Source organism: Pelodiscus sinensis, chromosome 2, assembly GCF_052426305.1.
Source record: "Pelodiscus sinensis isolate ZL-2025 chromosome 2, ASM5242630v1, whole genome shotgun sequence".
Taxonomy (NCBI): Eukaryota; Metazoa; Chordata; order Testudines; family Trionychidae; genus Pelodiscus; species Pelodiscus sinensis.
The window spans coordinates 240,485,449-240,502,028 of NC_143053.1; the positions used below are offsets into that span (position 1 = coordinate 240,485,449).

Sequence of the window (16,580 nt, forward strand, 5' to 3'; positions counted from 1 at the left end):
TGTTATTTTTTTGGGAGATCATCTGGCAACCCTAATTGGGCTGCAGGAGGAAGAATGGAGTCTGGGATGGAATTTGGGTGAAGGAGGCAATTGTGACCTATGACAGGGAACTGGGTTGTAGGGTAGGAGGGGATTGTTATCTCAGGCAGGAGATTGGGGTGCCAGATCTAGGACAGGGTATGGGTACATTGGAATAACAGGGCAAGAGGGGGGTTCAGAGGGTAAGAGAAGGGGGGTGCTGGGGTGCAGGTTCTATCCAGGAGACTTACCAGCCAGCCACCACACCTGCCTGCCTGCAGAGCTTAAAATGTTTCTGCCTGTTCAGCCCTGTGCTTGAATGAGTAACTGATCAGGAGAGTTGTGCTTGGTGGCTGCCTGTTATTCAAATCCCCCCCCCCCCCCCGGACTCATAAAGAGAAAACATCCCACAGCCAGGCTTCTGAGTGGCAGGTGGGACAAGCAGGGGAGCCTGTTTGGGGCTCTTCACTGCCTCCGCTGGCCAGATCTGGTGGCTTGGTGGGCCACATCCAACCCACGACTGTATTTTACCCAGGCCTGATTTAGGGTGAGAGAAAAAAACAGAAGTTGACAGCATTCCGTTTATTTTTTTTACTTTTCTTCTCTTTCTCTGAAATGTACATAATTTACCGTGTCTTTCAATTCTAAATTACTGAATTCTGTGTCTATTAATTCTAAATTATAATTCATAGAATACTAGAACTGGAAGGGACCTCGAGAGGTCATCAAGTCCAGTCCCCTGCCCTTGTGCTGCTAGAAATAGGATTTAAGTTTCAGATTTTTGTTAGACCTATTATTCCTCCGCCAGGCTGTATATTCTACTGAAAAGAGGCAGCTGAAACAGTTTCTGTGGTTTCTCAATAAAACCAAAAACTACCTGAATATGTTCTAATATGGGTTTGTCACAGATGTTCTCTTTGACTTTTCACTCTATTTATTAATCCAAACAGAAGCTATAGAACTCCTTCCTAAAGAAAAACTATTCACATATCAAAGAATTAGAAATCCAGGTATCTGTCAGGTAGACAAAGGATACTATCCTACAGAAGTCATGCTTTAAGCATGAGCTCTGTGGAAGGCTGACTTTTGTCAGCAATGAATTCTTTATTTTTCCAAAAATATGAAGTGTTACTGCTGAAGAGAGCATCTTAAGACAGACAAACAGCACTAGTTAGCATGATAGTGTTCAGAAACAACTTTAGTTCTAAAATGCCAAGGATATAGCTGCAGGGAAAGGGGACACCAAGTACAGAGGCCAAGCAGCTTTTCAATATCTACTGAGGAGTCAAAATAGATGCTGTTTCCAGGCCCAAAGTGTCAAGGCAGAGCAAGACTAAAAACCCAGAGAAATACGCTCAAAGCCGAGACAACCAAAAGGCTTGTCATATAGATCTTTGTCAGACATAAGATGAGGCACAGATAAAGCAGTGCCTGAGCATAGGGGCTTTCACAGCATCAGTAGAAGAAAACCTTAAAGGGCAGGGAGGAAGGGGATGGGAAAAGACGTGCAGAAACTGAGTTGCAGAAGCTGTTTCCAAGATCAAATCCCAAAGACAGAGGAAAAAGAAACATACTAAGAACGGTCGTACTGGGTCAGACCAAAGGTCTGTCTACCCTAGGATCCTCCTGTCTTCCAACAGTGACCAATGCTGTTCAGAGGTAGTGAACAGAACAGGTACCGTGAATTAGCGTATATAACCCGCACTCGAATATAACCCGCACTCGTGTATAACCTGCGGCTTTTCCTGATTGTGTAGGAAAAGTCTTAAATAACCCGTGGATGAGTATAACCCGTGGGTTCTATATGCTAATTCATGGTGATTGCACATACCAGCTGCCAGCAGGGGAAATGGAGAGCACAGTGCACGCATGCTGGCCGGCCTGTGGGAGGGGAGCCGCACTTGCCCCCAAGCTCTGCGCAGCCACAGCCAGGAGCAACCCACACTCCTCTGGGCGGGAGAATGGAGAGCACAGCACAGGCTTGTGAGTAAAAATAAATGTGTATACCCCACGGACATGTATATCCTGTGGGGCGGAGGGGAGAGGGGACTGTAAAAACATGTATAACCTATGGGTTATATATGCTAATTTACGGTAATCATCAAGGCTTTGTCTACACTGCAGAGTTTTTGTGGAAGAAATCTTCCGCAAAAACTTCTTGTGCAAAAGCGCATCCATACCTTAAAAGCACATTGCAAAAACAATGTGCTTTGGCGCAAGAGAGCATGCATACTGCATGGACTTCTTGCGCAAGAACGCTCTGATTGCCGTTAACAGAATGGCCATCAGCAGAGCTCGACAAAGTATTGAATCTACTCGCCACGGCTGAGTAGATTTCAGCCGGGCGCCCCGTTCATTTGTGACATGCGCATGCACAATGCAGGTCTTGTGCATGCGCAGTGCAGGGTTGGCGAGCGGCTTTCACCGCCATTCATCAAGCCCTGGCCATCAGAGCACCTGTGCTGTTTCTGATAGGCTCTTTTTGCGCAAGAAACCGCTGCGGAGTGTCCACACATGCCTTGTTGTGCAAGAGCTGTAGTGCAAAAAGAAGTTATTCCTCGTGGGAAGAGGAATAACTCTGCCACCAAAAGCCCTCTGTCCTGTTGATTTCCTGGTTTTGCAGGGGGGGTTTGCACAAAAACACGTTTGAAGTGTGGATGCTCCATCGGTTTTTGTGCAAAAACCTTGTTGTGTAGACATAGCCCAAGTAACCCCTCTCCTGTCATCCATTTCCAGACAAACAGAGGCTAGGAACACTATTCCTACCCATCCTGGCTAATAGCCACGGCTCGACAAATAGTGTAATCTACTCACCAATGGCGAGTAGATTACACCCCGGAAGAGCCGGCGCAGAGTGATCTGCGAATGCGCAGAACGATCTGCGCATGCACAAAGCTCAGAACCGCGCGGCTGGCGAGCGGGGCTCACCGCTGCTTGGCGAGCCCTGCTAATAGCCAGTGATGGATCTAACCCCCATGAATTTATCCAGTTCTTTTTTTGAACCCTGTTAAAGTCCTGGTCTTCACAACATCCTCTGGCAAGGAGTTCCACAGGTTGACTGTGCGCATTGAATGAAGAAAAACTTCCTTTTGTTTGTTTTAAACCTGCTATCTATTAATTTCATTTGGTGACCCCAAGATGAGGGTTCAAGCAATGTTTTTCCCAACGTCTTATGTCCACCAAGCAGTTGTTCTGGAGCATTAAGATTACTAGAGAAGATACCAGATTAGAAAGTTGCCAGCCTTTTACAAAATTTTTATCTGACTGCTTCCACTGTTTTTTCTTTTGTGGAAAAGTATATTTCCAAAGATGTGCACACAAGTATAACTCTGAATAAACAACAAGCAGAGCAGAAAATGCTTATTTCACAATATTCAAAACAAATATAACTGTTCAATCTGTCCCCACAAACAAAAAACCCCCAAACACCAGTCCTCAGTAGGGACTAATCCCACACCAAGTTTCAAATTTCAATCAAATAGACAGAATCCTGTCAATTTAGGATTGAATCTCAACTGGTTAACACATTACAAAAGCAATTTCCCTTCTCTGGATAGTCATATCTCTAATCCAAAATACTGCGAATAACCCACTTCCACTCTAACTTGATTAGCTTCATTAACACAAGCAACTTCTTCCTTATATATACTCCTGCTTCTGTAACTTCCACTCCAATTCATCTGATGAAAGCTTATGCCCTAACAAATCTGTTAGTCTCTAGGGGTACGTCTACATAGCAGTATTATTTTGGAATAATTGATTTTATTCCGAAATAACATAGTGCGCGTCTACTCTACAAGATTTTATTTCGAAATAATGTTGAGCTGAAGGACTTTTTACTCTGACTCATGGACTTCGATTCATGGTAACTCTCAATTCACGATGAATAAGGGAAGCCAAAGGAAGAGTGTTCTTCCTTTGACTTCCTAATGTGTGGACAGCGCCAAAAGCCACACTAAGCTATTTTCACCAAAGCTACGCAATTGACGTAGTAGCTGCAGTTGTGTAACTTAATTCGACTTTAGTCGTGCTGCGTAGACATACCCTAAGATGTCACAGGACTCCTTGTTTTTGCAGATACAGACTAACATGGTTACTCCTCTCAGACTTTTCATAAAAAATAGGTTATTTATTATAGTCATGTTTCCCTCATCTAAAAAGATTTTCCTCAAACATTCCCCACAAACATTCGCATCTGAACAGAGATCAAGCACAGAATGCTTTATGCCCTAAGATGAAAAGTGGAAAAAAACTATGATTAAACTTATTTGCAATGTTAATATTCACCAGCAAGAAAATCATTAAGATAGGTAACAACTGAATATAATTTCAAATCTTTTTTCATCTTCATTGTGAAAGTTTGTAAAACACAGGTGGAAAAAATAAAGTTTAGAAAGCAGAAAAGTAAAGAGAAACTTATCAAAAAGCAAATGGTAACTTGAAAAAATAAAAATTTACAGAAGCAAATGGCTTTCAGGTGACGGACACACATTGCTACGCTGAGCTGTCCACCACTTCTATTCATAGCAATTTCTGTCAAACCAGCATAACAATCCACCTCCAGCAAACTGTCTCAATCCTTGCCCATGCCATGGAATTCCTCCCCCACAACTTGTCAAGAGAAGACAAGCAGAAATTTGAAAGCACTGTGTCATTTTGCCTTCCAGACACTCTATGAGTAGCTGGATGTTATGAGTGAGGTTGAGGACTGTGTTTATTTTTCTGGCATGGATATTTTCCTGGCGCAGTAAATGTACTGTTAAATTTTGTGGTTGTCAGTTTCACAAGATTTAGTTTTGGTAGTGTCCTCTGGTGCTGTGGCACACTTTTTCTGAGGTGAAATTTGAAGACACATGATTTTAAGATTTTGTTAAATTTATTTTCAGTAAAAGTCACAGGCAATAAGCAAAAATTCATGGGAGCCATGACATGTTTGTGACTTTTATTAGCAGCTGGAGGTCCAGCACCACAGCCATGGATGGCAGGGCAGGTGGTGATGGGGGAAGGGAGAGAAAGCCTGGCCACAGAATCTTTACACATTATCATAAACTAAAGGGTTGAAAAGGAAAAAAGTCCATCAGTTTTGTATGAGTTTTCTCGTCTTTCACTTGGTTGCAGCTAAGCAATGGAATTCCCCCAAAACTCTTGCATATTTGACAGCAGGAAGATAGAATTACACATCTTTTTTTGATTATTATTTACCCATTCCACTTCCTCTGTCCCTCCTGAGCCTATCACACCTCTGCATTTCTTACACATCCAAGTCCTTTTCTCTTCTTACACATCCAAGTCCTTTTTTCTTCTTACACATCCAAGTCCTTTTTGACTCCACCATCTATTTCCCCTCTGTGCTAAAGATGTGATGGAAGGAGAGACACAAAGGGAAGAGAGAACATAAGAACATAAAAACATAAGAACGGCCATACTGGATCACACCAAAGATTCATCTAGCCCAGTATTCAATCTTCTGGCAGTGGCCATTGCCAGATGCCCCAGAGGGAGTGAACAGAACAGGTAATTGCCAAATGATCCCTCTCCTGTCATCTATTTCTAGCCCCTGACAGAGGAGCCTAGGGACACCATTTCTGCTCATTCTGGCTAATGGAACTAATTGATGGACCTAACCTGGTCTTCACAACAGGACTTTAACAGAGTTCAAAAGAGCTATAATACTTAAAGCCTTGTCTACACTACGACATAAAGCTGAATTTATTGAGGTTAATTTTTAGCACCCGATTTTTGTAAAATGGAAGGTGCATGTCCCCACTGGGTGCAAATATTTAATGTAGTTTGAAGTAGTGCATCCCCAGTAGGGTGGCTACTGCCGACGTTGAGAGTGATGCATTGTGGGTAGCATTCTCACTCTTTGCGTTCTAAGTTATTCTTCCAGTATACACTGGGATGGCAACTGTGCAGCGGGTGATTCTGGGTATATGTTTCCCATAATTCACTCGTTTCCCTCCTTCCCCCCATTTGAAAGCAATGACAAACAGTCTTTTCATGCCCTTTTCCCCCTGGTTATCCATACAGACACCATGACAGGGTAAGCATGGAACCCATTATGGAACTCGTCCAGGTGCAAAGTATTATGTCTATCATATTAAACATGGCACACCTTATGCTGGAGTATATCCAGAGCATAGCCAGGGTCTACTGGAATGCGAATCAATCTCAGGAGGCCATGAACATATTCTTCTACAAAGCACGTGAGTTGAATGAATGACAAATGCTGTCAGCATTCAATCTTTTGGACACAGCAGAATGCCAGTTTTGGTACTATGGGACAAGCACAGACTTGCGGGACTGCATTGTGATGCAGCTATGGGATGATCAGAAATGACTGCAAAACTTTTGTATGCATAGGGCCACTTTCATGGAAGTCTGCAAATTGCTTTCCCCCACCCTGTAGTACAGAAATACCAGAATGAGACCCACTTTTACAGTTGAGAAGTGAGTGGTAATAGCCCTGTGGAAGCTTGTAACACCAGACAGCTACTGGTCAGTTGGGAATCAATTCAGAGTGGGGAAATCTTCAGGAAGAACTGTTGTGTTCCAAGTAGCCAAGGCAATCAATACCCTTTTGCTACGGAGGGTAGTGACTGTAGAAAACATCCAGGACATAGTGGAGTGCTTTGCTGCAATGGGATTCCCTAGTTGTTGGGGTGATAGATAGAACTCATACCCCATCTAGGCACTCAACCATCAAGCCAAAGAGTACATAAACTGCAAGGGGCTCTTCTCAATGGTGCAGCAGGCGCTGCAAGGGCTGTTTCATGGATATCAACGTGGGATGGTTGGGAAAGGTACATGACGTGTGCATCTTTTGAAATGCCAATAGTGATACTTGGAGATTCAGCCTGACCCTTGCTCCTGTGACTCATGAAGCCATACACAGTCAGCCTGGACCACAGTAAGGAGCAGTTTAGCTACAGGCTGAGCAAGTGCAGAATGATGGTAGAATGTGCCTTTGGGTATTTAAAAGGAGGTTTATCAGTCTACTGACTAAATTAGTTCTCAGCAAAAGCAACTTCCCCATTGTAGTGACAATGTGTTGTGTGCTCCTTAATATCTGTGAGAGTAACGGGGAAAGTTATATGACGGGGGAGGGAGAGGGGAAATCGATGCACTGTACCTAGCTACAAATTACGAGCAGCCAGACACCAGGGCAATAATGAGAGCATAGCAAGGGGTACTGCAAATCAGAAAGACTATGAAACACAACTTTATGAATGGTCAGACAGCGATATGAGTCATGCATGTTGCTCTTGATGAAGTGCCCTGCATTAAGCATGCTTGCTTGTAAAACCTGTAAACCCTCCAAGCCCTTCAACACAAGCAAAAAAGAGACTGTTTTTCAGAAATTATGTGTTTTTATTTAGGCAAGACAGCAAAGACATAAAAGGAGTCCAGGGTGGGATCTTTGGAGGGGAGGGTGGGATGGGAGGCAGATACATCACAACCGTCTGCTCTAGGAATTATCTCTGGAAATTGAGTGAGAGTAGCCCCTCCACCCCAGCACCTTCTGCGCCACTGGGAGAGGCGGCTATGGAACTCGGTGAGGAAGGAATGTGGGTCCACAAAGGTTGGAGGGGGTTCCTGTGCATGTGGCTGTCCTGGAAGGCTACCATCGCAACCATCAGGACCATCGATACTCTCTCCTGATTCTTCACTTCCAGTTCCCTGCACGCTCTCCTGTCCTCACACTTCGCTCGCATATCTGCAGCAGCGTATTTCTCCACTCACTTAACAAGTAGGAGGATTGCATTTACTCCTTGACCATGTCATCCCTAGTAAGTTTTCGTCTTCGGATTTGTAATAGCTGGTCAGCTAACAGAGCTGGGGAGCGTGCAGCATGGTCGGTGCTATACCACGGTAATGAAAAGTGGAGGGCAGATGTTACAGGGTATACATTGTTGAGCGTAAAACCTAATCTCTTAGCATAAAAGGAAGATTTCCCTAAAGTCAATTGGGGTGTGTTATGTACAATGCCACAATTATGATTTTAAGCACCCACTATGCAACAAGTTCACCACTGAGATCTTAGGGGAGCACCTGGACTCGGTTTCGTGGCAGACATGGTAAGGGACATGCCGGGGCTCGAGCCAGGTGGGGGGAGGAGAGGGAGGGAATCCAGGCATGGCGGCAAGGCAAGGCAGGGGCTCATGTGTATTTGGCAATCCCCATTTGCCAGTGGAGTGGGTTCAATAACTGATATTACCTCACCCACTTGGTCTCTCTCGTATCCTGGGACCAACACAGCCTCAACAACATTGCAAATATTTCTGTTCAGGCATATTTCGCTGTATAAAACTTCTTACTTCACCATTCCACTTGTAGCTCTGATTTGCTCTTCCATAACCTAATGAAAGAGTCTGTGATTATGGAAAGCTGGCCTTTATTCTTCCTTGTTAATTCAATAAAAAAAGTCTCCTTTACAACTTGCTTTTTAATTTGACTGCTCTTTTAACCTCATTTTTTATTTTTGCACATAACTAAGTCAATTCCATTATTCAACAAATTTAAGCATACCTTTAAGATTTCACATGTAATTATATCTACTTTCTGGAGTTCCTTTGCCATCTATAAGTCCCTCTTTTATTTATTATATGTTGGGATTCTTTTAAAAAGGATTTGATATACCCAACTCATCTTTCATTTTTACTTGTTTTCTGTTGGTGCTTCCATAATTGTCACTTCAGTGCTTGACTTAATTTAAGACTTAACTCTTAGAGATTTCTTCAGCATGATCTTATATGTACAAAATGGGAATGGAAAAGTTTCTTTGTCATTCAAAAAGAAAGTGTAATGATGTCAGTGATAGCTATAGGTCACATCTCATAGCATCGGATGCTAAAATCCATTCAACAATTCTATTCCCGATCATCTGACTTAGTCTTGCTCTGAAATTCAGAATCTGAAGAGTCTGTGTTAAAATTTGGGAATTCCACCAAGTTTGCTTCTAAGAAGAATAGGACTATCAAGTTTTAGTGATTTCATCTGCTGCAGGAAAAAGTGCAGATAGTGAACTCAGCATTTGGCAAATGAAAGAAAGGAAGGATCAGGTAATATTTTTATGTTTTTGCGTGCAGTTTTGTTAATGATTGGGAGATAATCCCAACATAATTTTTTGTTTGTATAAAACAGTCTGCCAGTCTCCTTTAAAAAGTGAGATTTCCTACCTAAAGTTGTTATGGTTTGATTCTGCATAAAACTGCAGCAAATCCTCTTTTTAGCAAAGCTTCTAATGCTGTGACTGCACTAGACTGTTGCTTCCACTAGTGCAGCTTTTCTAGTGAGTGCTATCATGGACTTCACTGGGGATTACAATCACAGGCATTTTAACTCAAGAGCAAATCTAAATGGCGAGGTTGTTAAAACAATGGAAGCATCGAGAATTCTGTCTTAGTGCTCCCACCATTGCAACCTTCAGTGGAACTGCTCTCAAGGGAAACTCAAACGGCTAGAGTAGACAGGCCTATTTGTCCATTTACTGCTATGAGCCCAGCTGCAAAATGCACATTCAGCAGTAATATGGAAGCAACAGAAGAGCTAAACTTCAGCAAATCCACATTTACCTTATAGCCAGCAGGCTATCTAGCTAGAAGTAGAGACTGTGCCACAAAATGATAAAAATACTATGGTGGATAAAAGTGCATTTTCTTTTTTTAAGTTTTGTGTGCTTCCTGTTTTATATTCCTCATAAGAATGGCCAGAGATACATCCATCTAGCCCATATCCTGTCTTCCGACAGTGGCTAATGCCAGATGCCCCAGAGGTAGTGAACAGAACAGGGAATCATCAAGCAATCTCTCTCTCGTTACCTATTCCCAGCTTCTGACAGAGGCTATGGACACCATTTTATCTAGTTCTTTCTTGAACCCTGTTAAAGTCCTGGACTTCACAACTTCCTCTGACAAGGAGTTCCACAGGTTGATTGTGCGCTGCATGAAGAAAACTTCCTTTTGTTATTTTGAACCTGCTACCTATTAATTTGATTTGGTGACCCCCTAGCTTTTATGTTATGGGAAAACAGTGTTACTTACCTGTAACTGTTATTCTTCGAGATGGGTTACTCATGTCCATTCGAATGAGGTGCATGCGTGCCGAGTGCACGGTTCCCAGAGCATTTTTTCCCAGCAGTACCTATCGGGCCGGCAGGTTGCCCCCTGGAGTGGCGCCACTACAGCAGAGCATAAGTACTCCTGCCAGCCCTCCCCCTCCTCAGGTCCTTCTTGCCGGAACAACTCCGACACAGGGGAGGTAGGGGGGGAATCAAATGGACATGAGCAACACATCTCAAAGAACAACAGTTACAGATAAGTAACCCTGTTTTCTTCTTTGAGTGATTGCTCATGTCCATTCGAATGAGGTGACTTCCAAGTTAGCCCCCCAGGGGTGGGGTTGGAGCCACCTTTTTTAGCTAACAGAACAACCACATCAGTATTCAAGTACAAACAGTAACTTTAATCAAGCAGTGCAACCATAGACCGTAACACAGAACTCAAACAGGTAGGCACAGCAGGCACGTAACACTACAGCGTGCCACTCATCCATCCCCCTTTCCATTTCTGTTTTACAGAATAGAGCCCAACACCGCTACACCCGAGGTGGAATCTTCCCGCACCTGTTGAGTGAGGGCATAATGCTCGGTAAACGTACGGACCAAGGACCACGTAGCAACCCTACAGATCTCAAGAATTGGGACTTGGACCCCAAAGGCTACAGACAAAGCGCGCGCCCTAGCGGAATGTGCTGATACGCAGGGCGGCTCTCTGTGTGCCAGAGCATAGCACTCCCTAACGCAGGAGGATATCCATCCCGACAGCCTTTGGGCCAAAACCAGTGTCCCTTTCACCTGCTCATCATAGGCAATAAACAACTGTGATGATTTGCGAAATAGCCTCGTTCTGTCTATATAAAACGCCAGTGCCCTTTTCGCATCCAGGGAGTCCACCGACCGTCACGGGCGGTAAGAAGGAACTAAAGAGGGGGAGGGCCAGCAAGAGTACTTATGCTCCGCTATAGCAGCACCACTCCAGGGGGCAACCTGCCGGCCCGACGGGTACCGCTGGGGAAAAAATGCTCCAGGAACTGTGCACGTAGCACGCATGCAACTCATTCGAATGGACATGAGCAATCACTCGAAGAAGAACAAGTAAATAACTTTTCCTTATTCACTTTTTCCACACCTGTCATGATTTTATAGACCTCTATCATATCACCCCTTAGTCTGCTCTTTTCTAAGATGAAAAGTCCCAGCGTTTTTAATCTCTCTTCATATGGGACCCATTCCAAACCCCTAAGTAATTTTTGTTGCCCTTTACTAAACCTTTTACAATGCCAATTTATCTTTTTTGAAATGAGGTGATCACATCTGTATGCAGTATTTAAGATGTGGGCATACCATGGTTTTACATAAAGGTGTTCTCTGTCTTATTCTCTACCCCTTTTTAAATTATTCCTACCATTTTGTTTGCTTTTTTCACAACCAATGCAAACTGAGTGGATGTTTTCAGAGAACATATGCACATTTAATAGTAGAAGCGTGAACATCACTGCATTCTGAATTTTTTACTTTTCACTTATTTAATTCAGTCGAGCCCAATGAAAAATCTTGCACACTTCTCCCTCCTCCCTCCCCTGCCTGAATGGTTAAAATTTGGCAAAGATATAGTAATTGTAGCAAAATGCAGGACAATGTAGCACTTTAAAGACTAACAAGATGGTTTATTAGATGATGAGCTTTCGTGGGCCAGACCCACTTCCTCAGATCAAATAGTGGAAGAAAGTAGTCACAACCATATATCTGTATCTGTGCGAGTTTCTTCGTATGGTTGACTACTTTCTTCCACTATTTGATCTGAGGAAGTGGGTCTGGCCCACGAAAGCTCATCATCTAATAAACCATCTTGTTAGTCTTTAAAGTGCTACATTGTCCTGCATTTTGCTTCAACTACCCCAGACTAACACGGCTACATTTCTATCACTATAGTAATTGTAGGCATCCTTTACCAGACAGGCGTCTGAATTTAATTAGGAGTGTTCCCGTTGGGAAGATCCTGAGTGCTGCAATTCAGTGATGGAGCCTACAACTCCCACGATGCCTTGAAGGACAGAGAGGGAAACTTCTTTCCTGGGGAAGGTAGGGAGAGCATGCCATGGGCTCTTTTGGAGAAATGTTGAGATTACTTTTCTGGAGCTTTACCCATGCCAAGAGCTCCTTCAAGGAAGCCAGAAGCTGCTACTGAGAGCCTGCTGGGGCTTGGATTAAGCAGGGAGCCTCAGAGACTGTTGACAGGCTTCACTGGAGTCAGGACAGAAACAGTTGCTGACTGAGGTGGGCCTGCAGTGCAGGCAGCACCAGTAACCACTGCCTTTCTGTTTAGAGAAGTGCTTGCAAAGGAACAGGGACAGCAAAGAGACTTCAAGGGGCTGAGTCTGCAAAAAAGTGGAATGCTCTTTTCATCTAATCAGAAGCCAAAGTTGCTGACATCCGGTTAATACAACTCTAATCTTCAAAACGGGTGCGCAATTTGGAATGATCCTAAATTAGATATGATCTGCCCATTGTTAACTTGGCTAGACTGATTCACTAGACCAGTGTTTCTCAAACTGTGCTCCACGGAGCCCCAGGGCTCCGAGAGACATCTCCAAGGGATCCACGAGGTTGACAAACTGGAAACATCAATAGGTACAACACATACAATCAATGGACTGCTGGGGCTCTGCATAAATTTTTACGCATGTAAAGGGCTCCGGAGCCCAAAAGTTTGAGAACTGCTGCACTAGACCAATGGTTCTCAAAATGTGGTCTGCGGACCACTAGTGATCTGTGGCTGCCTTCAAGGTGGTCCACAGCTCGAGCTCAGCCCCCTCCTTCCTCCTGCAGTGGGGCATCTGTGCTGGCACTCCAGCCTCATCCTCCCTCCCCTGTGAGATTGAAGCACCAGTTTCCTGCTGGGAGAGGGAGAGGACAGAGAAAGCCCTGAGCCTCATTGTCTGATCCAGCTCACAGGGAAGAAGCACTCCTCTGGCCAGGGCAACAGCAGTGCACAGGAGCACTGCCTGGAGGCTTTCCCCGCTACTCCCATTGGCCAGAACCTGGCCAATGGGAGCAGCAGGAAGCCGTGCCTCGGAATGGTGCGGGGCATGAAGACAAGTAAATGCGTCCCCACCCCCTCATGCCCAGACCCTGCACCCCCAGTCCTCTCACGCACCCAACCTGCCAAGATCCTGCACCAATAGCCTGCTCCTGCACTCTCCCCCTTGGTAACAGACCCTTTCCCCTGCCTATTGTTGCACCCACCCTTGCTTCTGCACCGCCTCTTGGCCACACACTGCACCTTCCCATGCTCTTGCCCCTGCCCCTACCCAGACACCCTACTCCCAGCCTGCTCCTGCATCCTACCTCCCATACGGACATTGCACCCTCACCCCCTCCATCACCCTACCTCCTGCCCAAATCCTGCAGCCCTGTCCCACACACTGAACCTCCCATTTCTGTTCAAACCCAGAGCTTAGGGGAGGGTCCACAAAATCCACTAACCCTGGAACCTTAGAAGAGTAAATCTGGCCTATGGGAAGCTCGGAACCTCCGTCAACCCTCTCCCTCCCGCAGTGGAGCCAGAGCAGGGAAGTGTCTCAGTTGAGGGCAACATCAGTCAGATGTGGGGTTTTTTAGAGGGGTTTTCTTTTTTTTGATTTCTTACCTGTGTGGTCTCTAACTGATTTTTCTGTGGTTCAGTGGCCTGCTACCCAGAAAAGGTTTCCCACCTATGCCGTAAATAAAGAAAACATGGGACTCTTTTGTGCTGAACATAAATTAATATTTTACATTATTTAAAATGAAGTTCGATAAACTAACATTAGAGAGTTAAAGCACTTAGTCTGTTTAATAATTTAAATTAATATTTGCTTTCTTACTGGTTAAATTAAACCATTCTCCCTAGCTGCAGCACTAGCAAAAAGGCTCAGCATCATTTTATAATTAACGGCGAGTTTCCATTAGCAACTGGTGGTCCATGAAAAGGATTGTCTTGAGCCAGGTGGGCTATGGGCCAAAATTCTGAGAACCACTACACTAGACCAACTGATTGTTATCCCCGGCTACAAAATCTTCAAGCATGCACTTGCAATCATTTAGAACTCTGAAATCCAGAAAAGTATGCACTCAAGGGCGATGTTCCCTCTCACTTTTTCCATCCATGTGCAGAATAAATGTTATGTGCACTGAGGCATGTGCAGATGTGCACCAACAGTAGAAACATATGCTGTTATCTGTGGGCACTCTGGGTGCTCTGCTAATCAGGTGGACATCATCTGAAGCATCTGAATCTCTCCTGGGTGGCTGCCCAAGCTTTTCAGCTTACAGGGAATACTGCTCAGGTGGAATAAATTGTGACAGTATAAATGCAGTTATATAAGTTTAATTTACTATTGTAAACTGTATTTGTTAATTGATTTGCACCTCAAATAGCATATTGTATCCAGTTCTGGGTTCCACCTTTCAGGAAAAATGAATAAAGTCCAGGGAATGGGGGAAAAAAAAAGTATTAGCCGTCTAGAAAACAGGATCTATGAGGGAAGACAGAGAGGACAGGATAACAATTTTAAGGTACATAGAACATTATTACAAGGAGGAAGGAGAAAAATTGTTTTCTTTGACTTCCGAAGATAGGACAAGACGCAATGGGCTTAAATTATAGCAAGGATAGTTTTGGTTGGATATTAGGAAAAGCTTCCTGTCAGGATGGTTAAGCACTAGAATAAATTGCCTAGGGAGGCAGTGGAATCTCCATCATTGAAAAGTTTTGAGAGTAGGTTAGACAAATACTTGTCAGGGACATTCTAGAGAATACCTAGTCCCCCCATGAGTGAAGGTGACTGGACTGGATGATCTTTTGAGGTCCCTTTCAGTTCTATGATTTATCAAACTGTCGCTTGGTGATCTAAATTAGTGACATTTAATGTCAGTCTATTATACAATGTTAAGTAAAGGTAAATTAACTCTAAGCATATATTATTTAAAATTTGTATTTTTGAGTTAGACCCATTGCACAGATTATCCTAGGTTTACTCCTGGAGAATCCCAAAGGTGAACCAGTGAGTGTGTACAGGGTCCAGCCAGGTGGAGGCACTAACTAGGGATGCTGAAATGTGTTTGTGTAAATGTGTATTTACGCTGAAATTTTCAGCAGGCAACATTTACACATGGAGGTTGGAGGGAGGTGGGCGCCAGTGTTCTCATGGAGCTAGCTTAAAAGTCAGCTCCCTACACGTATCGGCTTCCACCTCCCCCCGCCCCAACTTCCACGCTGCTGCCTCTGAGCCCAGGCTCATCAGTTAACTGTGTACTCGGCTACATGTTCCCATCCCTAGCACTGACCATTTTAATTCCTACACATCCTGGCTAACAGCCATTGATGGACCTATCTTTCTGAACCCTATTGAAGTCCTGGTCTTCACAAAATCATCTGGCAAGGAGTTCCACAAGTTGACTGTGTGTTGTGTGAAGAAATACTTCCTTTTGTTTGTTTTAAATTTGCTACCTATTAATTTTATTTAGTGACCACCTTGTTCTTGTGTTATGGGAGTAAATAAATAATTTTTCCTTATTTACTTTTTCCACACCTGTCATGATTTTATAGACCTCTATCATATCCCTCCTCAGTCTCCTCTTTTCCAAGATGAAAAGGTGGAGAGAAGATTCCCAGCAATCCAACTCCTTTACTGTGCCTGAGCACACAAGTGAATGTTGCCTGCTCTTGAGTAAACCACAGGGGAAGGGGGTGGGTGGGTTACACAACTAAGAGGGTCTTATGATGGAAACATTGGCCAATTTTAATAATACACGGTACTAACAGCTACCCCTATAATCAAACAAATAATAAAATAATAACAGAAGGTAGATCTAGGGATATAAAATCCCATTTAATCAGTAAACCAGTAAAACATAAGGTTTACATGCTTAACTGATTAAGTGGGATCCAGGGTGGGGGACCACTTCAGCCCAGCTAGAGCTGCCCTCAGCCCAAGGGGCTCCCAGCTCCCGCCTCAGTCCGCGTGGCCCCTGTGGGGCTGGAGCAGCCGTGAGTCCATAGCAAGCCACAGGTTATCTGGTAAGGGTGATGCTCTTGGGCTGGTTATCTGGTAAGGGTGATGCTTACCAGTAAACTGATTACCTGTTCACATCCCTACATAGAATTAGGCCCTAACAGTAAAAGATGCCAGGAAAACAATGTGGCTGACAGAAGTTAGCCAACCAGTTCAAAATAGGAAACTGTGATTTGCTTAAGAGGATGCTGGGAAAGCAGAAAATCTGGTTTTCAAAAGCAAGAACATAGTAGGAGGCACACACCGTAAGTGTGATTTTCTTATCTTTCTACTTATTTGTTTCTGTAGAAACATTTCCTTATAGCTAGAGACAGGAAATTAGGCAATATACAAATTTACTTTAAAAAGACAGCTTTGCTTTCCCTTCCTGTCCATCTCTAAAATTTTCTGATTAGTATCTCTGACAGGGTACATGTTTGTGGGGTTTTTTTTAATTAGATTAGGATTTT

The 16,580-nt window shown here is 43.9% G+C and overlaps 1 protein-coding gene across 10 annotated transcripts in view; it reads right to left on the reverse strand.

Annotated features, from left to right (window-relative positions):
- The window catches only part of ZMYND11 (zinc finger MYND-type containing 11), a 177,295-nt gene that overhangs the window by 107,603 nt on the left and 53,112 nt on the right, over positions 1 to 16,580 (reverse strand). For 2 of the 10 annotated variants that reach the window (XM_075922722.2, XM_075922721.2), the window contains one exon: positions 13,728 to 13,791. The exons of 7 other annotated variants lie outside the window; for them this stretch is intronic. The gene's annotated coding sequence lies outside the window, so the exon portion shown is untranslated. Of the gene's footprint in view, positions 1 to 5,220; positions 5,370 to 13,727; positions 13,792 to 16,580 lie in introns of all 10 variants that reach the window. One more of the 10 variants, XM_075922720.2, reaches the window with a different exon arrangement.